Below are 24,247 nucleotides of genomic sequence, written 5' to 3' on the forward strand. Positions count from 1 at the left end.
TTTCTCTCTTTGAATCCGTTACTCACCTTTTCAAGTCAGGCCTCAGCAAGGGTTCCCAGCGTCCTTTGAGCCAACAGGACGGGCTCGAATTCGTCTCAGAAGCAAAGGAAAAGTTTTATCCTTTGACCAGAGAACGGAAAGCTGCCAGCTCTCGCTCTAGAGCACACGCTACCCGGCAGGCCGTGAGCAGTGCCACTTTACAGCGCTCAAGCCAGTGGTGAGGGAGGAGGCGTTTTCGCGGGCTGGCGGGCTGGCGCAGGCGCATTTGCTCACAACTCCAGATCCCGTGCCGCGTGCAGCGTCTCTGCACACGGCCCCCGCCGCCATCTTGGATCGAGTGCTACGCGCGCAACTTCCGCCCACGGCCCGCCGAGCTGAGGTACCGGCACAGCCGTTTTGCATCAGGAACTCTGGCCTGAAGGTGCCCAAGTGAGGCCTCTGCACGCTGCCCACTGTGAACAGCGAAACTAGACTGAGCGCAAAGGAAAAAAAAGGTTAGACTTTTATTTTATTACCCAGATTCTATTTTTATTTCCCGAGAATTGTTAATGGGCTTTGCCGGTGACAAATCCTTAATTATTAGAGTCTCAAAGTGTTTTAAATTTTACAAATACTACATCTCCAAAGGAAGTTTTATTGTATATTTCAAAGTGTTTGAATTTCTTTCAGCACTCACGTCAGCTCTAAAGGGTTCAAATAAGAATATTTTAAACTATCAATGATACTGAATATATCAGGACTTAATGTACGACATTAGCTTTTGCTAGAAGGATTCCACGTGTATCTACATGTTCCTTTGTAAACATAGCTGATTTTTAAACCCTGTACTTCGTTGACTTATGTCAACTATGATCAACTCTTTGAAAATAACATATAATCCTGGGTCACCCTTCATCCCTTCTGTGGCTTGATTCAGTGAGCTGTGACCACAAACTCCCAAGGCATGGGGAAGTGTTGGAGAGAGTTCAACAAATAGTAATGGATTCAGAGCTTTAGAGCTGGAAGGTACATGTGGGAGCAATGCAGTCCCCTAACTGCACAGAGAACAAATAGATGAAAGATTGGAAAAAGATAATGTTTTTAAAGAAAGAATTATTTATTGTGTTGAAAAAAATGGTGAAAAGAGTACGTTGCCATGACAAATATATAAATAAAAATAGAATATAGATATACCTGTGCCACACACGCAGTGCACACCACACATATGCACACACACAATCACACAAAAGGGCAACATATACCCCTTCCTGTCCAATCAGAACAAATAGTGGAAGTATACTATGCTGTCAACTGAGACATATGCAAATAGGTAAGTAAATACCCAATGATAGGTGCTGTTGTTCAATCTATCTAAAGAAATTTTTAGTGATGAACTCTTTCTACTTCAGTGGCAAAAAAAAATAGTTAATATTTGTATAGCAGTTTTTGGATTTCAAAGCACTTTTTATGTCTGTGTTTCTCATTAAACTGACACAATAATCCTGTGAGATAGGTATTAATACAGACATTTGCCATATGTGGAAAATAAAGATCAGGGAAAATATAGTTTAACAAAAATCCCAGTTAGTAAAAACCCTTACTGATAGAAAGGCAAGTGTAATACCCTAAGAGATGTGCATAACAATAACCTCCTTTAAGAGAAGTTGGGTTTTAGAAGGATTTTCTTACAAATTAATCATTAAAAGTTTAGGTTTTCAAACAGTAAGCTTCAGTTGTTTAGGGAATACACTCAAGCATACACAGATAATACACAGTAAATCAGTGCTGTCTGATGGAGGGAACATGGGTTTGGGCACAGTCAGGCTCATAATCAACTCCAGGATTAACATTTTATTCTTGGGTCTCATTGCCTATATTTATTTACCATCACTGAACATCAGTTATGCCATCCATAAATAGTGGGAAATGCCTATTTCAAAGGACTACTGAGGCTCAGATGAGATTATGTGTGTAAAATGCCTTCTGCCAGCCCTTCCACAAATGCCATTCTGCTGTTTTGTGTATTTATAAACAAATCTGCCTTCCCAGACAGGGCAAGGATCTGATGTAGAGTTAGTAATACAAACAGTTAGGTTTAGTATAATATTATAGTTGAAGATTAGGAAATCTTTATTTTCTCTTCTTAACTAAGATGTGCAAATACTATATGTCCTTTATGAGTGACATATAAAACTTGCATGCCTCAAACAGTGACACATCAAAGTTGTTCAAAAAACATTGTTTTGAATATTGCCAAGTTTGCTACCATACAGATATTGAGTAGTGCCAAAAACTACAGTGTTGTGGCTTTCGCCCAGAACTCACTCGCTCAAAGGTCAGCTACAAAATATTGCTTCTGGACTATTATTGTAGGAGGAACCATATGTGTTGGACAAGGATTTCTTTTATTTATTTATTTTTTCAACATCTTTATTGGAGTATAATTGCTTTACAATGGTGTGTTAGTTTCTGCTGTATCACAAAGTGAATCAGCTATATGTATACATATATCCCCATATCCCTCCCTCTTGCGTCTCTCTCCCACCCTCCCTATCCCACCCCTCTAGGTGGTCACAAAGCACCAAGCTGATCTCCCTGTGCTATGCAGCTGCTTCCCACTAGCTATCTATTTTACATTTGGTAGTATATATATGTCCATGCAACTCTCTCACTTCGTCCCAGCTTACCCTTCCCCCTCCCCGTGTCCTCAAGTCCATTCTCTATGTCTGCGTCTCTATTCCTGTCCTGCCCCTAGGTTCATCAGAACCATTTTTTTTTAGACTCCATATATATGCGTTAGCATACGGTATTTGTTTTCCTCTTTCTCACTTAGTTCACTCTGTATGACAGACTCTAGGTCCGTCTACCTCACTACAGATAACTAAATTTTGTTCCTTTTTATGGCTGCGTAATATTCCATTCTATACATGTGCCACATCTTTATGCCATTCATCTGTCGATGGACACTTAGGTTGCTTCTATGTCCTGGCTATTGTAAACAGTGCTGCAATTAACATTGTGGTACATGACTCTTTTTGAATTATGGTGTTCACAGGGTATATGCCCAGTAGTGGGATTGCTGGGTCATATGGTAGTTCTGTTTTCAGTTTTTTGTTTGTTTTTTTTTTTTGCGGTACGCGGGCCTCTCACTGCCGTCGCCTCTCCCATTGCGGAGCACAGGCTCAAGACGCACAGGCTCAGCGGCCATGGCTCACGGGCCCAGCCGCTCTGCGGCACGCGGGATCCTCCCGGATCGGGGCACGAACCCACGTCCCCTGCATCGGCAGGCGGACTCTCAACCACTGCACCACCAGGAAAGCCCCTGTTTTCAGTTTTTTAAGGAACCTCCATACTGTTCTCCATAGTGGCTGTATCAATTTACATTCCTACCAGCAGTGCAAGAGGGTTCCCTTTTCTCCACACCCTCTCCAGCATTTATTGTTTCTAGATTTTTTGATGATGGCTATTCTGACCGGTATGAGGTGATACCTCATTGTAGTTTTGATTTGCATTTCTCTAATGATTAGTGATGTTGAGCATCCGCTCATGTGTTTGTTGGGAATCTGTATGTCTTCTTTGGAGAAATGTCTATTTAGGTCTTCTGCCCATTTTTGGATTGGGTTGTTTGTTTTTTTGATATTGAGCTGCATGAGCTGCTTGTGTATTTTGGAGATTAATCCTTTGTCCGTTGCTTCATTTGCAAATATTTTCACCCATTCTGAGGATTGTCTTTTTGTCTTCTTTAAGGTTACCTTTGCTGTGCAAAAGCTTTAAAGTTTCATTAGGTCCCATTTGTTTATTTTTGTTTTTATTTCCATTTCTCTAGGAGGTGGGTCAAAAAGGATCTTGCTGTGCTTTATGTCATAGAGTGTTCTGCCTATGTTTTCCTCTAAGAGTTTGATAGTGTCTGGCCCTACATTTAGCTATTTAATCCATTTTGAGTTTATTTTTCTGTATGATGTTAGGGAGTGTTCTAATTTCATTCTTTTACATGTAGCTGTCCAGTTTTCCCAGCACCACTTACTGAAGAAACTGTCTTTTCTCCATTGTATATTCTTACCTCCTTTATCAAAAATAAGGTGACCATATGTGTGTTGGTTTATCTCTGGGCTTTCTGTCCTGTTCCATTGATCTATATTTTCGTTTTTGTGCCAGTACCATACTGTCTTGATTACTGTAGCTTTGTAGTATAGTGTGAAGTCAGGGAGCCTGATTCCTCCAGCTTGGTTTTTTTCCCTCAAGACTGCTTTGGCTATTCGGGGTCTTTTGTGTCTCCATACAGATTTTAAGATTTTTTGTTCTAGTTCCGTAAAAAATGCCATTGGTAATTTGATAGGGATTACATTGAATCTGTTGATTGCTTTGGGCAGTAGAGTCATTTTCACAATATTGATTCTTCCAATCCAAGAACATGGTATATCTCTCCATCTGTTGGTATCATCTTTAATTTCTTTCATCAGTGTCTTATACTTTTCTGCATACAGGTCTTTCGTTTCCTTAGGTAGGTTTATTCCTAAGCATTTTATTCTTTTTGTTGCAGTGGTAAATGAGAGTGTTTCCTTAATTTCTCTTTAAGATTTTTCATCAGTAGTGTATAGGAATGCAAGAGATTTCTGTGCATTAATTTTGTATCCTGCTACTTTACCAAATTCATTGATTAGCTCTAGTAGTTTTCTGGTAGCATCTTTAGGATTCTCTATGTATGGTATCATGTCATCTGCAAACAGTGACAGTTTTACTTCTTCTTTTCTGATTTGGATTCCTTTTATTTCTTTTTCTTCTCTGATTTCTGTGGCTAAAACTTACAAAACTATGTTGAATAATAGTGGTGAGAGTAGGCAACCTTGTCTTGTTCCTGATCTTAGTGGAAATGGTTTCAGTTTTTGACAGTTGAGAACGATGTTGGCTGTGGGTTTGTCTTATATGGCCTTATGTTGAGGTAAGTTCCCTCTATGCTTACTTTTTGGAGGGTTTTTATCATTAATGGGTGTTGAATTTTGTCAAAAGCTTTTTCTGCATCTATTGAGATGATCATATGGTTTTTCTCCTTCAGTTTGTTAATATGGTTTATCGCATTGATCTGCATATATTGAAAAATCCTTGCATTCCTGGGATAACCCAATTTGATCATGGTATATGATCCTTTTAATGTGCTGTTGGATTCTGTTTGCTAGTATTTTGTTGAGGATTTTTGCATCTATGTTCATCAGTGATATTAGCCTGTAGTTTTCTGTTTTTGTGACATCTTTGTCTGGTTTTGGTATCAGGGTGATGGTGGCCTCATAGAATGAGTTTGAGAGTTTTCCTCCCTCTGCTATATTTTGGAAACGTTTGAGAAGGATAGGTGTTAGCTCTTCTCTAAATGTTTGAAGGAGTTCACCTGCTAAGCCACCTGGTCCTGGGCTTTTGTTTGTTGGAAGATGTTTTATCACAGTTTCAATTTCAGTGCCTGTAATTGGTCTGTTTATATTTTCTATTTCTTCCTGGTTCAGTCTCAGAAGGTTGTGCTTTTCTAAGAATTTTTCCATTTCTTCCAGGTTGTCCATTTTATTGGCACAGAGTTGCTTGTAGTAATCTCTCATGATCCTTTGTATTTCTGCAGTGTCAGTTGTTACTTCTTTTTCATTTCTAATTCTGTTGATTTGAGTCTTCTCCATTTTTTCCTTGATGAGTCTGGCTAATGGTTTATCAATTTTGTTTATCTTCTCAGAGAACCAGCTTTTAGTTTTATTGATCTTTGCTATCGTTTCTTTCATTATATTTTTGCTTATTTCTGATCTGATATTTATGATTTTTTTCCTTTTGTGAATTTTGGGGTTTATTTGTTCTTCTTTCTCTGTTTTAGGTGTAAGGTTAGGTTGTTTTATTTGAGATTTTTCTTGTTTGTTTAGGTAGGATTGTATTGCTATATACTTCCCTCTTAGAACTGCTTTTGCTGCATCCCATAGGTTTTGGGTTGTCGTGTTTTCATTGTCATTTGTTTCTACGTATTTTTTGATTTCCTCTTTGATTTCTTCAGTGATCTCTTGGTCATTTAGTAGTGTATTGCTGAGCCTCCATGTGTTTCTATTTTTTACAATTTTTTTCCTGTAATTGATATATAGTCTTATAGCATTGTGGTCGGAAAAGATACTTGATACAATTTCAATTTTCTTAAATTTACCAAGGCTTGATTTGTGACCCAAAATATGGTCTGTCCTAGAGGATGTTCCATGAGCACTTGAGAAGAAAGCGTATTATGCTGTTTTTGGATGAAATATCCTATAAATATCAATTAAGTCCACCTTGTTTAATGTGTCATTTAAAGCCTGTGTTTCCTTATTTATTTTCATTTTGGATGATCTGTCCATTGGTGAAAGTGGGGTGTTAAAGTCCCCTACTATGATTGTGTTAACTGTCAATTTCCCCTTTTAAGGCTGTTAGCATTTGGCTTATGTATTGAGGTGCTCCTATGTTGGGTGCATAAATATTTACAATTGTTCTGTCTTTTTCTTAGATTGAATCCTTCATCATTACGTAGTGTCCTTCTTTGTCTCTTGTAATAGTCGTTATTTTAAAGTCTATTTTGTCTGATATGAAAATTGCTACTCCAGCTTTCTTTTGATTTCCATTTGCATGGAATATCTTTTCCATCCCCTCACTTTCAGTCTGTATGTGTCCCTAGGTCTGAAGTGGGTCTCTTGTAGACAGCATATGTACGGGTCTTGTTTTTGTATCCATTCAGCCGGTCTGTGTCTTTTGGTTGGAGCATTTAATACATTTACATTTAAGGTAGTTATCGATATGTATGTTCCTATTACTATTTTCTTAATTGTTTTGGGTTTGTTATTGTAGGTCTTTTGCTTCTCTTGTGTTTCCTGCCTAGGGAAGTTCCTTTAGCATTTGCTGTAAAGCTGGTTTGGTGGTGCTGAATTCTCTTAGCTTTTGCTTCTCTGTAAAGGTTTTAATTTCTCTGTGGAATCTGAATGAGATCCTTGCTGGGTAGAGTAATCTTGGTTGTAGGCTTTTCCCTTTCATCACTTTAAATACATCCTGCCACTCCCTTCTGGCCTGCAGTTTCTGCTGAAAGATCAGCTGTTAAACTTATGGGGATTCCCTTGTATCTTATTTGTTGCTTTTCCCTTGATGCTTTTAATATTTTTTCTTTGTATTTAATTTTTGATAGTTTGATTAATATGTGTCTTGACGTGTGTCTCCTTGGATTTATCCTGTATGGGACTCTGCACTTCCTGGACTTGATTGACTATTTCCTTTCCCATATTAGGGAAGTTTTCTACTATAATCTATTCAAATATTTTCTCAGATCCTTTCTTTTTCTGTTTTTCTTCTGAGACCCCTATAATTCGAATTTTGGTGTGTTTAATGTTGCCCCAGAGGTCTCTGAGACTGTCCTCAATTCTTTTCCTTCTTTTTTCTTTATTCTGCTCTCCAGTAGTTATTTCCACTATTTTATCTTCCAGGTCACTTATCCGTTCTTCTGCCTCAGTTACTCTGCTGTTGATTCCTTCTAGAGAATTTTTAATTTCACTTATTGTGCTGTTCATAATTGTTTGCAGTTTAGTTCTTCTAGGTCCTAGGTGTTTTCTCCTTTCTATTTCCACAATTTTGGATCATCTTTACTATAATTACTCTGAATTATTTTTTAGGTAGACTGCCTATTTCCTCTTCATTTTTTTGGTCTGGTGGGTTTTTGCCTTGCTCCTTCATCTGCTGTGTATTTCTGTGTCTCCTCATTTTGCATCACTTAACTGTGTTTGGGGTCTCCTTTTCACAAGCTGCAGGTTTGTAGTTCTCGTCTTTTTGGTGTCTGTCCCTAGTTGGTGAGGTTGGTTCAGTGGGTTGCGTAGGCTTCCTGGTGGAGGGGACTGGTGCCTGTGTTCTGGTGGATGAGGCTGGATCTTGTCTTTCTAGTGGGCAGGACCTCATCCGGTGGTGTGTTTTGTGGTGTCTGTGAACTTATGATTTTAGGCAGCCTCTCTGCTAATGGGTGGGGTTGTGTTCCTGTCTTGCTAGTTGTTTGGCATGGGGTATTCAGCACTGTAGCTTGCTCATTGTTGAGTGGAGCTGGGTCTTAGCGTTGAGATGGAGATCTCTGGGAGAACTCTCACCAATTGATGTTACGAGGTGGCGGGAGGTCTCCGGTGGACAAATGTCCTGAACTCGGCTCTCCCACCTCAGAGGCTCAGGCCTGACACCTGGCCAGAGCACCAAGACCCTGTCAGCCACATGGCTGCCTTTCCATCCTGGAGTATGTCTTCCAGCAAAATGGGCACACAGAAGTGCTAAAGCCTGTAACTCCTCCCAAGGCAGATGATGCCACCCAATTTCGGGGTGTTGTTTGCCCGGGTCCGCGCATTGCTGCCTGAGCTCCTGGCCCTGTCTCCGTCACTCCCCTAGGGTTTCTTTTAAATCATACATAAATGAGTGAGTAATGATCTTCCGACATCCAAAAAACCTACAGAAAACTTTACGGCTCTACAGTTCCTGTGCTACTATTATTGTATAGGCAATCATGTTCTATAAATAACAGATTAACAGAAATTTGATTAGGATATGTGTACACCTTAAATATAGCCTAGATTTAGATTATTTAAATTTTATTTCTATTATTTTAAAACTATACATTGTCAAGTACCTTATGGTCGTGCCATAGACGAGAGCAGGAATTAATATTTATTGAGCATCTACTATGAATTAAACTTTATGTATTTATTAGCATTGAATGCTCACTTTATTATCTTTCAGTGTTCTAAATCATAAATTGACTTAATAATTGAACAGCTACAGCATGAGGCATGCTTACTTAATGTTTATGTAACAACCCTGGGTGGGTGTTCTCAGTAGAGTAGCTATTCTCCTCCAGTCTATCGTTCAGGAAGGGCTTCCATCTTGTGGCTGCTCCATCACCTACTGCCTCATCCTTATTTGAATCCAGTTAGAAGAAGAGAGTATCTCATATTGAAGCTTTTTATGGCCACACCTGGAAGGGGCACATGTCACTTCTACTCACATTCTTCTGGAAAGAACTTAGTCACATGACCATACTTACTGCAAAGGATGCTGGGAGACGCTTTCTACCTGTGTGTTCAAAGAGGTACTTTGGGCTCTTAGTGTCATGACCATACCTAGTGCAAAGGATGCTGGGAAACGGTTTCTACCTGTGTGTTCAAAGAAGGAATAACTCAGGCTCTGAGTGTTAAATATTTGTGGTAATGACCAGATTTTAGACACAGGTATATCTGACTCCAAAAGTTCACGTAGTTTTTGCTTCTTGGGTTTGAAAAAATTTGTGTTTTTACCATTCTCCAGCTCAAAAGTCTTTGTATTTCTTTTCTCCTTCTTTTCTACTGAAGAAGGCAGAATGAATAACTCTCCTGAATTCAATATCTGTAGCCATAAAAGTTTCTACTGTAAGGCTCTATTTCAGATCTGGTCTTCTAAGTGTGCATGAGTGGGATAGGAACATATATACCAGCTTCTATGTCAAACGTTAACATGAGGGTTGCCCAAGACCTGAAATGCTTTGGAGCAACTTTCTTGCCTCAGGAAAATTCCAACATGCCCTGAGAGCAGAAATGCAAATATTCTATATAAAGATAAAAAGAATCCAGTAGTTAATTAGAAGTGTGAATTGTGGAAACCATACAAATGAGCTTCTCAGCTTTACTTCAAGAGAGATCTGTGTGGGTGTGTAGCTAACTGGTATCAGCAGCCACCCCTCTGGATTGACCACCACGTGAAACACCAATGCTGCAGTAGTGCTCAGGCGTCTCCAGTCAGGGGTGAGCACAGACAGGGCAATAGTGAAGGTTCACAGAACTCCTCTAATGGGAAACTTTGGCTCAGGATCTCCCCATGATGGCCAAACTCTCTTAGAACTGCTCCAGCATCTGAGAATCTTCCCACCAAATCTCCCTTCCTTCCCTTTCTTGTTTCACAACTGCCAGGCCTGCATTACAGGGTGAAACCTCTGCAAGCTCCTCCTGCCCTGCACCCTTTATTCTTCTCATGTGTTTCCCCCACTAATTGTGCTTGTTTAATCCTTTTTGAGCATAGACTTCTCAGAGGACTCAAATTGGCACAAGTATAAATTGAACTACATATATGCTGAAAAAGCACTTATATGTACATTATATATACTCATATACAGTTATGTAGGTATGCAAATACACCCACATACACACACAAATGAAGACATGGTAGATAGATAGATAAACTCAAAAGTCAGCAAAATACTTGAATCAGAAAACTTTGAAATAATCCCACTAAAGTCTGGACCAAATCAACTGCCATCATTTAACACTGTAAATGAGGAACAAGGCAAAAATAAAATGAAAAGAATTACGGTTATAAAATTCCAAAGGAAAGAAGTAAAACAATCAACTTTAGCTGATATGATGTAGGCCTGAGAAATTGAAAACATAATAAAATATTACTTCAGACAAAAGGAAAATTCAGAAAGATGACATAAAACAAAATTTATATGAAGAAATCAGTTGCTTGTATACATACAAACAAAAACTAGTTAGAAGATATAACTGAAGGGAAAGCCCTATACAAAAGACAATAGAATGATAAAACACCTATAAATTTAATAAGACCCGTGCAAGATTTATACAAAAAACAACTTTAAGACAGCACCAAGGGCTTCCCTGGTGGCGCAGTGGTTGAGAGTCCGCCTGCTGATGCAGGGGCCGCAGGTTCGTGCCCCGGTCCGGGAAGATCCCGCATGCCGCGGAGCGGCTGGGCCCGTGAGCCATGGCCGCTGGGCCTGCACGTCCGGAGCCTGTGCTCCGCAACAGGAGAGGCCACAACAGTGAGAGGCCTGCATACCACAAAAAAAAAAAAAAAAGAAAGAAAAGAAAACAGCACCAAAAAACAAAGAAAATGGAAGCAAAGGAAAGACACACTATGTTCTTGGAGAGGAAGACTCAGTGTTGCAAGTGTTAATTTTCTGTAAGTTTATTTGCATGTTCAACAGGTACCTAATAAGATGCCAAAATTGTGCTTTTCAGAACTCGACCACTTGGTCATAAAACTAATATGGAGAAATAAACATACTGAAGATATATCTGAACAAAATAGCAATGAAAACTAACTGGTCCTACTAGATATTTAAATATAAGGCATCAATAACAACGATGTGGTATTAGTACATAAATAGACCATCAATCAGAATTCAGAATCTACATCTTTTTTAAATCTTAATAAAGAAAGAAACTTAGTACAATGGAAAGATTGCTTCTAACTTACAAAATCATTGAGGAAATAAAGACTATTCAACAAGGGATCATAATAGACAGACATTTGAAAAAAATATAAAGTTGGATCCACATACCACATATACACCATGATAAATTTCCAATGATCAGAGATTTATATGTGAAATTAGTAAGCCAAGAACTAACAGAAAAACATAACTGAATCCCTTTACAGTACTGAAGTAGGAAAAGTCCTTTTAACTATGACTTGAAACCCAAAAGCCATAAATGATGATTTTTATAAATTTAACTGTATAAAAATCAAAACTTCCTTAATGTACAAACTTCATGCAAAATAAAGTCAAGGGGTGGTGGGAGGGAGCAGTGCTCAAACTTACCACAAGTATCACACTTGGATATTTGGAGACTGACGCAAAACCCAGTAGAAAGAACATGAACAGAGAGTTCACAAAAAAGAAAATACAAATGATTCTTAAGCACATGAAAAGATGTTCAGCCTCCCATAGAATGTGTGATATGCTTACTAAAGTTTTATTGAAATAAAAGTTTTCTCCAGGCATTTAAGGGAATTTTTATATTTTGATAACAATATCAGTGTTATAACAGTGATGAGGCTATAGGGACATAGGCACCTTCCTACATTGCTAGGGTAAGTTAGCACCATCCTTCCAGAGGGCAATTTCACAATGTCATCACTATCAAGTTGGATCTAAAACCCAGCAACTACATTCTGGGAATTTACCTACACAAATGTGAAGTGCAAAGTTATTCACCAAAGCATCCTTTATATGAGCATAAGATTGGAAATAAATGCTCATCAATGGGAAACAACCCAAACTATTAACTCCTTATAATGGAACGTGACACATATTAAATTCAAATGTGGAAATATTTCCAAGATACTTCAAGTAAAGAGCAAGATAGAGAGTAGTGTGTGTGGTGTGTGTAGCACATAAACAAAAAGAATGTATACAAAAAAAAGAATACACATGTGTACATGTTGGTGTGTGCATGTTGGTATGTGCAAAGTGAAATTCTGGAAGGAACCATAAGAAACTAATGCTTTCTCGTGATTGTGGATGTGTGGTGGGGAGACAGCTGTGCAGGTGGAAGGTGAGAATGAAAGAGAGACTTTTCCTTCTATACATTTTACTTTTGATTTTGCATTCAAATTCTTTGATTATCTATTCAATTTCTTTAATCATAAGAGTATCAAAGCAAGCAAAGGTTAAAATATATATATTCATTTATTCCAGAAATGTTTATTCAACAACTACAGTGTGGTAAGAACTGCAGCAGGCAATGGAGAATAAAAGGATGACAATTCCGGTACTTAGGGAGCATACAGTCAAGTGAAAGAAAAAAGCTGACGAGCAATCATGACCTAGAATTAAACTTGAGTGATTGAGGAAAGGAAGCTGTACCAGTAGAAACAAAAGTCAAAAGGGAAAGCCACTTTAAGAAATAATATAGTTGATGGGAGATGCTCTGCAATTTGATGAAGTGAAGGATTTATGCAAATTGAAAATTCCACCAGGGAGTAGATGAAAGGTTGGCATTTAGAAAAGATTCCAGAACGATTTTGAGCATTCTCTGGAGGTGGAAAGTCTAAGAAAGTAAATGGAGCAGGGAACCCAGAAGGAATCCTGGACAATGTCCACGTTTATTGGGTTTCAGACATCTTTTCCTTTTATCAAGTTTCCATGTAAGATTTTGTTTTTTAAAAGTAGTCTCAATTGGGCTTCCCTGGTGGTGCAGTGGTTGGGGGTCCGCCTGCAGATGCAGGGGATGCGGGTTCGTGCCCCGGTCCAGGAGGATCCCGCATGCCGCGGAGCGGCTGGGCCCGTGAGCCATGGCCACTGAGCCTGCGCGTCCGGAGCCTGTGCTCCGCAACGGGAGAGGCCACAACAGAGAGGCCCGCTTACCGCAAAAAAAAAAAAAAAAAAAAGTAGTCTCAGTAAAGGTAAGATTGAAGTCTTTTTCAAATGTAGCTTCAAAAGGGCTTAAAACACTGTAACAGTCTCTGGCAAAACTTCTAGGTTTTTATGATAATAATAATTAAAAAGAAAGCTCCACAGTCAGGTATGTACAGCCCACGACATGATATTCCTGAAGTTGTGTATCTGACATCTGGTGAGATGTCTAGTGCCATTGTATGATTTATGATGCAGGAAATTTGAAGATTCCTTGGATACAATATAACTCAGGTAAAAAAAACACTTTGATTCAAATCCATTTTCTTTTATTTCTGATCATTCAGAGAAATCATTTCATGTTGCATATTAATTCTTCCTAGAGCCAGCTTGTAGAACACGAGGCTAATGAGGCCAAAGTTTCTGGTTCAATCTCTGTACTGCTGACAGGCCTCACACAGGGAAAGCTTTTTTGTATGCACTTCTATTCAAGTCCAGCTGTCTTCCCAGTTTGGCATTGGGCACAAAGGGACCCAGGTGAGAGAAGGTGAATTCCTGATGAAGAATCATCATCCACGAAAAGTAGCAGAAGTTTCTAACCTCGTTAATCTTACATCTCACAACATGGCAGACTGTGGGCTCCACTCACCTACATTTGTCCTTGAGGGTTTTTTTTACATGTAAGACAAGATTATTCAAATAAGTATATCACAAATGATTCACTCAACCAGGATAAAGAGAAAATCCAAGGAGATGTCTGTAAGTGCAATTGAATTCTTACCAAGTCTCCTAGGCTTTGTTATTGTCAACCAGACCATTTGTATTGCTCCTGTTTTAAATCTGAACATAACTTTGCCATGCAGGAAAAGAAACCTACAAACAAAAAATGCATTTTCAGACTCCATCACAAGTTCTGCCAAGCATAGAGTTTATAAGTGTAACAATGGCAGCTGTTCCCACTAGTAAGAACAGCTGGGGAAAACAGCACTAGAATCATTATCTCTCAGATTATGATCTGTTGGAACAATGCCCAGAATATCAACACTGACACTGATGACAGCATTTAGCCTCTGATAACCTCTTTTAAGTTGGTGTTTCATTTTGCCAAAAGAAATGAACTATATCACATATTCATAAACAAACAAAATATTTCAGAATTATTTCAACAATTGAGGCATAAACCTGCTTTCTTTCAGATATTTTGAGCTGCTTGTATTCAATATCAGAATAAATATTAGTCACTCCATTCTCCTGAAAAATTAAAATAGAAAACAGATACACATTTTAAGTGAGAATATTCAATAATAGAATTGATATCTTATTCAAGTTATCAAGTATCAAGATACTTTCACAGTGAAAAATAGGTACCTCCAACGTCCAGATGACTAAGAATGGAGAAACATCTTGTCAACCTTACACTCTGTGGACGTGAATTAGGATTAGAAATTCACAAAGTGAGTTAGATTTAAGGGAAATCTTAAGGAAAACTTAGAACAGAGAACAATAAATTGGATCAAGGAAAGATATAACTCAGAGTCAAGAAGAAAAGAGTCATAAGCTCAATTAGAGTAAAAGCTGGAGCATATCATATTGTCACCTTGATCTCAGCTGCCGAAATTAAATGAATAAAAGTTTACTTTTTTCTTGCTCTTATGAACATCGTAGAACAAAAAATGATCAACCCAGACATCAGGTAGCTACAGAGATTATTTTAATGCCTGGACAACTGGTATAAAAGACTAGATTCTGTAAGAATCTGATATTGAGAGAAATAAAGTCTATCTGGAAAACAGGAGAAAAACAGGTGCCATCTGTAATCCTTATGTACCCCTCTGTGCCCTTAGAATTTTATGTTTAACAAAAAACACTTTCAATCAAATCTCTAGATAACTGATGAGGTTACAACAACATAGATGACATCATGACAATAAAAAAAGAAGCATGAGTTTTAGAATCAGGCAGAACCCAGATTTAGCCAGTAAATCATAATTACTAAAGTTTATCAAGTGTTTCCTATGTGCTCAGGAATCTTCTGCAGGCTGTACATGGATTATTTTCTCATCAACTCCCAACCACCCCTTAATTTTGTATTATTATTTATTCCCATTTTATAGATGAGGGACATCAGCCACAGAGAAGTTGAATAATTTGGCCAAGGTCATAGAGACAGTAAATAGCAGAGCTAATCTGTAAAATATTTCATTTCCCCAAAGTATCACTATCTGAGTGACTCTAAGAAAGTCACTATACTTCTTGTCATCTCACTTTGCTTTTTTATACAATACGACTAAGACTTACTTACAAGTGTTAGCATGTGCTGGCATCAAAACCATGGATTGCTGCAAAGTAGTGGTTCAAGGTTGGTTGACATCATTATGACCACCATTCAGGATTTTCTGTGGAGGACTTAAGAAAGAAGAAAGGACCAATACCCTTCCCAAATATCTAAAATGTGGACACTTACTCGATTAGCTTTTCTTTGGTAGGTGAGGGACTCTTGTAAAGTAACCTGTTTACTGTAGTTTTGAAGAATAGCTGCTTGCTTTGAGCTTCCAGATGTAAGTCTCATGCTGTGACTTTTTCCTCCCTACACATTAATAAAATAAACTGAGAAGTTCCGCACATCAGGGGTGCTAATGAGAGGAAACAAAAGTCAGGCATGGGGACGAGGTTGGATGGCTACCATTTTTAATACTGTTGTCTGCATAGATCCGAGGGCCCTAACTTTTCCTCACTACATTTTACAAAAATTTCTTCCTGACTAATGGGCCCCTGACCTCCCTTTTCTTAGAGCATATACTTTAGAGAACTTGCCATTGTAAATTCTTTCTCTGCTCTTTGAGATGTAAATGTTCTCCCAGCCTCTTGTCAATTCTATAGCCCAGGAATGTCTTTCTCAAGGACCTGGAAGCCATCCCTTTGAAATGTAATTAGGAAAGATCACACCTCTCTCTCCAAGTCTCCACGGGAGGGTAGAAGCACCAATTAGGAAACACAGACGCCTAATCACATTGAAGAAACTCCTCCCTTCTGTCCTCAGCACATTCACACTGGCTCATGCCAGTACTTAAAAACTCTCGAATTTAGTACTTACGTAGAGTTGAGTTCAGTCTCTCTCCTATTGCAGTAATGTTGACCTCTATTGCAGTAGTTTTGAATAAAGTCTTCCTTTCCTGATGCAATTTTCATCGACAGTGGTGGGCTTAACAATCACGGAGGAGGGCAGACACTAGACAGGAAAAGGGAAGAAGTGTGTGTAAGTGGATTTTTCTGATGAGAAACAAGAACCAAGGATGGTGCCAACACACCTCCCTGTGAGTTCTTTATGTAAAAGCATCAGTACCTCCATTACATCATGATTGGGTCATGAAAGGAGGCATTCCTAAGAATGCAGAAACCTTGGGAAGGACTGAAAAGGAAAGGGAGAAAGTATGAAAAATAAATGACAGCTTTGAAAAAGAACAATTATAAAATGTATACTCAAAAGGCATAAAATAGACTTTTATGCAAATTAAAATGCATTTAAATGCAAAATCAAGGCATATTTTTTTGCAAATTCAAGTGTGGTACTCTTGCCTATTTCACATATTTGGCTGTGACCTTCTAAAGACCTTAGCAACAATTCCTATCTAATGTCTTAGAGCAGTTGGGTACAGGAGAGGTCTATTGCAAGCTAATCTCCAAGTGACTGGGTGAAGTTTCGGGAGAAAGAAAGGTAACTTCCTAATGATCTGAAATACTCAGCAGAGGGCAGATAAGAGAACTTTCCAAGGGCAGCTCCCAGGTTTGAGGGGTTAATATGGATTTCAGAGCTCTTGGTAACCGTTAAAACCCAGTGTCTACCCAGAAGCATTAATGAGCCCTGGGGTGCAGACCTGACCTTCCTTGGGGCTGGAGAATCTTTGGAAGCCCCTACTTCACCTTGGAAGAATGCGCAATTGTCAAGTCTGTTCCTTCAGACATAAGAGCTTCAGGTTAGGACTCAGATAAATTTATGTTAAAAGTTTAGCTGGGGACGAAGAGAGAGAGTTGCATGGACATATATACACTACCAAATTTAAAATAGATAGCTAGTGGGAAGCAGCTGCATAGCACAGGGAGATCAGCTCGGTGCTTTGTGACCACCTAGAGGGGTGGGATAGGGAGGGTGGCAGGGAGACGCAAAAGGAAGGGGATATGGGGATATATGTAAAGGTATAGCTGATTCACTTTGTTATACAGCAGAAATTAACATTGTAAAGCAATTAAACTCCAATAAATATGTTAAAAAAAAGTTTAGCTGTGAGATCTTGGGTGAATAAAAGATTTAACTTCTCTGAGCCTCAGGTCCTCAACTATGAAAGAAATAAAAATCTTTAATAAAAAGGGTGTGGCAATGCTTCATATTATACCTAGCACAGAGAAGTCACTAAATATAGAGTCACTATTGTCATTGTTATCATTATTGTGATTTTCCCACTTTTTATTCTCTACCAGTCTTAAAAGCCATTCCCCACTTGGCTGTAGATTCCTGAATGTGCATGTGTTTGTGTGTGTGTGTGTGTGTGTGTATGTATTCTTCAGGTACCTAAAGTGTAATTATACATGTCAGGTATTAATTTCAAGTAGCTAAGTCCTGGGTAAATTAATGCCCACTGCACAACACTTATAAAATGAAGTATACACAATATTTGATCAATAATTATTTTGGACTCACTTTTCAAGTCTTGGGTTGTATTAGTTTGCTAGGGCACTATGAAAAAGTACCACAGACTAGGTGGCTCAAACCACAGAATTTATTTTCTTACAGTTCTGGAGCCTGGCAGTTCAAGATCAAGTAGTTGGCAGGGTTGGTTTCTCCTGAAGCTTCTCTCCTCGGCTTGTACATGGCTGTCTTCTCCCTGTGTCTTCACATATTCTTGTGTGTCAGTGTCTATTCCTCTTTCAATAAGTCCCATTAGATTGGAGCCCACCCTAATGACCTCATTTTAACTTAATTTCCTCTGTAAAAGATCCTGTCTCCATATACACTCACATTCTATTGTGACTTTATATATATAGGAACAGGGGATTAGGACTTCAATATATGAATTTTGTAATGGACACAATCTAGCTCATAACTGCCTTGCTTTCGTAAACATCTATTTTATATAGTTTTCTTACCTCATCCATTATATTTTTGCATTATTTATAATTTTTTATCTGTATTTAATTATTCAGACACCTTTTGAACGTAATGTGATATAGAAAGAATATAGTCCAGGTACTTGATTAGGAATCTCTCAGTCTCTTAGGATAGAAGAGGCTGGGATCTTGTATAAGAATACATGATAGAAAAATTAAGTTTGTAAATTCCTGGAGAGTGTGGTCCAAGTATTGTATTTCTTCGTAAATCCCACGATGCTCATACAGTACAACAAACTCAGTGAATCAATGAGTGAGTCGGCAGGAGTCGGGTAGCAATAGCTGATACAATCCTGCTTCTTCTCGAGGCACACAAAGTAACGATGTTGTCTACTGACTCTTTAGAGACACCTGCCTAGGAAATCTTCAATATGAGAAATGGCCAAGGATCTCTATTCATCTACAGAGTAACTCGAACTACATCTTGAGATTTTCCAATGTTTCCAGAGTTCTATGAGCAATTCCTCCAGAGGTGGGAAGATTATTTCAGAGAAGTAATTTGCCAAGGTCCTGAGCAGATTCTGGGGAGAAGAAAGACAAGAATACCACACAGTTGAAATGATTGAAAGCAAGAAATCTGATAATAAAATTTGGCAGGTCACTGCGTTTCTCCTTTACGAAGACCAATTTTGTTCACTTCGACCAAATAACAGGCTTAATCCACAGTCAAATAGGTGATCTATTTAACCCCCAAATGATTGCATCTTCCAAGTAATGGAATAAACTAGCCTCTCTGATACAGGTAATCTCCCAACATACTAAGCACTGGGCTCCATCTACAGAGAATTCTGTATAAATGTGTAATTGCACATTTCAAAGAGAAAGCTGTCATCTATTTTTTTTTAATCTGTAGCTCTCCTAACTCCAGAATTTATAACACTTAAAATTTTCAAACCCCTGTTCATTCATTTTCCACTTTTTTCCATTTTGAAACTGAGTAATTCAAAAAAATTCGATGAGATAATGATAAATACAATTCGATATAGATATAGACAGATAAAATCATTGAAACCCTAATCTCTCTCTACAAAGTTTATTGTTACCCACATACAGTTTAGTTCACTGTTCATTATTTTGTTTTTGTTTTTGTTTTTAACAAAGACAAAAAGGAAGGAAGAGGAGACAATCATACATTTCTAAGCGTTTTATCAGAGCATGAGATTGGAGGTTGTGTTACAGTCCCTAGTGGAAACTTGTTTTCATCACAAACCACCTCACAGTATGATATAATTTATCATGATTGTCATTCTAGGCCCAAGAGAGAGCAGAAATAGAATCCTAGAGACTCCGTGTGGAGAACCTGGGTACCCAAGTGCACGGTTAAACCTCAGAAAATCGTCACCGTCATTGGATGCTAGCTGTTGGCTACTTATTCTCACAAATCATTAAATGGCCCTAATTTCCCAATCTTAACCCTAAAGTTGACTGGAATGTACATCAATCAATAAATATTTAGGAAAAAATTATTCAAGTGCATAAGTATGCCTCCCAAACTGAACAACCACATACCATGTGCACTAATAATTCTTTATATAGACTAGGCATTGTACAGTTACTTTTTTCTTCTTCCTTCTTTCCTTTTTTGTAACCTGCATTTTATTGCCCCATGAGCATTTAGACTTCTGTCAGAAATGTTGACTTGAACCAAGATTTTATCTTTAATGTGAGAAAGGGGAAGGATGTAATGTCTTAAAAAGAAGGAAATGCAGTCAGTTTCTGCAGTTAGCAATATTGAAGTCAGTTAGGATGCCTTCTGGAAATCTCCAGTAGATTGGGGGGAAGTTAGAATGACAGCAGGCAGAAGAGGAAAGCAGTGCTTGACAATCTGGGAACCCTCTTCATGTGATACACTATCCAGTAGGCAAGCATTGTGCCTTTCTTTAAACTCAGATAACTTGGTTTGTCTGATTTTGATCATTAGCACAATGACACATACAATTGTCAGTTAAATTAACTTCAGACTGAACACAGGTCTACTTCCCACCTCATTCTACTTAAGTACTTTCAGAAAGCCCATCTCTTCTTGGAGAAACACTGAAACAAGAATTAGAAGGAAAGATTCCCAGACTTCTAAACCTCTCCTCCTCTCTCATCTCTGCTATTAAGCACCATGCCAAGGGGTGACAGCTAAACAAACCCAAAAGGCCTAAGCGATTCTAATAGGTATCCAAAGCTAATGATCACTAGTCCAGCGTCTCTACTTACAAGTTCTTTCTTCTATTTCCCAAACATGCCTTGAGGTGAAGGGAAGTGGCAGTGAGGCTGGAGAATGCACTGAGTTTCTTCTTTCTCCCTCACCCTTCCCTAAGCCTGAATGACCCTCTGGCTTAGAGAAGACAGTCAGGCAAATGGAAGGAAAGCAAGGAAAAAAGTAAAATGAAAAAATGGTAAATGATAAAGAAATGAAAACAACAGTGCATTACTAATAGGTGTACAAAAAAGAAACCCCGTAAACTGATCTACTGTCAAAGATGTGAAAAATAAAGAAGCTAAAAGTAACCAGAAGTTGTCCCTTTCTACATATCAAATTGGGAAATTTTAAAAGAATGGATTATATTTAGCATCGATGAGGGAACGGGGAAATAAACTCAAACACTATTAGTGGGAACATAAATTGGTAAAAACTTTGTGGAGACAAAATCCAGCAGTCCTGCTTGTGAAGAGTCTGTCCTACAGAAACACTGGCACACATGCACAAATATGTGTGCATAAAATACTCACTTTCAAGTTTTAACTAAATATTAAAAGTTGAGAGTAACTCAGGTATATATCAAAATAGGAATAATCAAATAAACTGTCATTCTATACTTCTAGGGAATATTACATAATCATTATAAAGAATGAGATAGATTTATAGGTAATGACAAATACAGATCTCCAAAACACAGAATTAGAGAAAATAATAAATCACAAATTATTACATACAGTATGTTGTACTTACCTAAGTATAAAACCAGTATAACGTGTCTGTATGTGTGCACATATATTTGTGTATATTTTATATATAACTATTGAAAATCACTTGGAAGATAATCTAAGTAACAAAAGTGGCTACCTCTGGGTATGGCAGAGGATTGGAAAAAGGTAAGGAAAGATTCATGTGCTGCCTGAGTAACTTTTTAAGTACTTTTTCCAATGAAAAGCTAAAGCCTTCAGAACTGAACTGTGACAGCATCTGTTTCTACCATCTTTGCTGGGGTTAAGAAATTGTGTATCTGACCTGTTCAGTTTTCACATCTAACAATGTCTCCTCCAGCCCACCTCACTCGAGGTATCATCAGTTACCAAGGCTCGTACACAGTCTCATGCCCCAGTTGCCTCTTTCATTGCTAGGATTTTGCAAATTTGACATAACTGTGACCCATTTTCTACTATTTTCTAAGAAAAATCAAGTTTTGTTTCATCCATGTGCTCATTTTCACCACTTGCTTGTGAAAGTAATTCGGTTATTGCTGCCTACACAGAGAAAGTTGTCAAATAAGCCCCTGGCATACGTGTACAATGTCAAGCTTCTTGCACCATTGTTTCTGCCTACCAACAGTACGTATGGTCATGGTGACATTTCCATTGTAACAACTGCTAGTCAGTAAAAGAAACAGAGAGACATTGCATTATCCAAGATCATTATGCCATGTGTATGTCTATTTCATTTGTATTCAATGTTCTGGAAAGGGTGTATTTATAGACTAACTCCACACTGAAATGAGCTTTGAAAAGATTATATTTGTAAACGTTCATCATCTGGGAAGCATTTATTGAGCCCCTTCTATATGTATAAATATGTTCTAATTGTTCCATAAAGATTATATGCAAAGAATTACAATCCCTGACCTCAGGCAAGTTTGGATTCACTGAAAGATGTAAGATTACTGATATCTAAGAGGCAACTCTTTATTGAAATTTAATTGTTTATTTTAAAAATATTTACTGAACTCTTATTATGGGCTGGGAAGGAGCGTAGGCCCTTGGAATACATCGGGGAATAAAACAGAAAGAAATTAAAGACTCTCTTCCTTCTCGTAGCTCATATTGTCCCGGGGGAAGCAGACAACGAGAAATAAGCTGTAATACCATTTAGATTATGTAATATATTAGGAAATGATTAGCGCTACAAAAGTGGGTGGAAGGAGGAATTGAGCATTGGGCTTTCAGGCTGGTGGTGGCGCTGTGGTGCCACGGGGCGTGAGGTGCAGTTTCAAAGAGAGTGGTGAGGGAGACACCCAGTGGGAAGGTGCATCTGAGAGGCACCTGAAGGCCCTAAGGGAAGTCAGCTACGCAGTTCCAGTCTGAGGGAACAAGTGAGACGATGTCCAGGGGCAATTATATTCCTGGTATGTTTGATGAGCAGCAGTCAGGCCAGTGCTCTGAAGTAAATAGTGGTCATGGAAAACCAAGTGGGTGTGAAACATACGAGTCCGGATGATATAGGGTCTTGTGAGCCATTGCAAGGATTTATATATACCTTTAATTGGAGGGAGAAAAAAAAAGACTTGATTTGGGCAGAGAAGGGACATCACATGAAGAGAAGCTCAAAGGAATCACTGAATGCTCTCTTAATGACAGACCATTAGGAAACGAGAAAAATTACGGAGCCCAGTTATACGGTTGTTGGAATAATCCAGAAGAAATGTGATGCTCTTTAGGCCAGGGTGGTAGCAGTGGAAGTGGTGAGAAGAGATTCGGATTCTAGACATATATATTATGGATAAGTTTAACAAGATTCCCTGGGAAACTCATTACTGAGTTTGTAATGTCTACTAGACATTCAAGCGTGGATAGAATAGGGAGCACGTGATATACATGTGCTTGAATTCTGAACTGACGTCTGGGCTCTAGATATACATTGGGGAACCATCAGCATATAGATGCTACTGCAAACCTTATAACTGGATAAAATCATCAAGGAAGTCAGTCTAGCTCTAGGAGAGAAGATGACCAAGCATGAGCCCTGGGCACCCTGACATTAAAAGGGCAAAAAGGAGAAGAGAAGGAACAGCAAGAGACAGAGGAGGAGAAACAAAAAGGAAAATCAAGAGCAGGGTCTCCAGAAGCCAAGTGAAGAAGGTATTTCAACAAGGAGGAGGTGATGAACTACTTTTATTCTGTCAGTTTGCTGAGTAAATAAGACTGAAGAGACACCGTTGCCTGTAGCCAATTGGTGCCTTTGACAAGAGCCGTCCAGGTGCTGTGGAGAAGCCACATAACTGGTAGTGGTTGTCAGGGAGGAGTAAGGAGGGCTGTTCCAAGATGGTTTGTTAGGTAAGGGGCAAAGAAATGAGAAGGAAATTGAAAGGGAAAAGGCACGGGACAGATATTTTAAAGATGTATTTCTATGCTGATGGGGATGATCCAGTCAAGAGGGAAAGAATGATGCTCAGGAGAGAAGGTAGATATCCTGGAGCAGTGCCCCTGAATAGACAAGAAGAGGTAACCTCGAATGCACAAGTGAAGGGATCGACTCTGTGTAGGGGGCAAGGGTAGCTCATCTCGTACCAAGAGGGAAAGAGTGCAGGGGTACACGGCTGGTAGGTGGACTCAAGTGGTGATCCAGTCTATGGAAGTTCTCTTCTGATTACTTCCTTTTTCTCAGTGTGGTAGAACTCAACGTCATCAGTAGAGAATGAGACTGTGGGAGGAGATATAGAGCTTTAAAAGAGAAAAAGAAGAAGGAATAGTCCAGATCTGTAGAAAGATGAGCTCACGAACTAGGAAAGTAGAGCTAGATTGTCAGGCAGCATTAAGGCTGACTCGGGGTTCATGGTTATGGATTTACAATGAGACTAGTCATAAAGGAATAATTACCCACATTCAGAGTGATTCTTTCCTTAACAATATTTTCAACCCCACAAGTTTCTAAGTCTCCAAATCTTATGAAACCTCTCCCTTGCAATTGTTTTCAGAGTGTGCAACACAATCTTTCCAGCATACACAAAGTTGACAAATCTTCAACTCTTGAAAACTGATTTTGTT

The 24,247-nt window shown here is 38.7% G+C and overlaps 1 long non-coding RNA gene across 1 annotated transcript; it reads right to left on the minus strand.

Moving 5' to 3' along the window:
• Positions 1 to 13,483: 13,483 nt before the first annotated feature.
• Positions 13,484 to 15,626, minus strand: LOC114888004. The gene is made up of 3 exons (XR_003791680.1): positions 15,579 to 15,626; positions 13,896 to 13,987; positions 13,484 to 13,774 (listed from the first exon to the last, which is right to left on the minus strand). It is a non-coding gene; the product is annotated as an uncharacterized LOC114888004 (long non-coding RNA).
• Positions 15,627 to 24,247: the final 8,621 nt, after the last annotated feature.

Source organism: Monodon monoceros, unplaced genomic scaffold, assembly GCF_005190385.1.
Source record: "Monodon monoceros isolate NGI ecotype Baffin Bay Population unplaced genomic scaffold, NGI_Narwhal_1 Super_Scaffold_8, whole genome shotgun sequence".
Lineage (NCBI taxonomy): Eukaryota > Metazoa > Chordata > Mammalia > Artiodactyla > Monodontidae > Monodon > Monodon monoceros.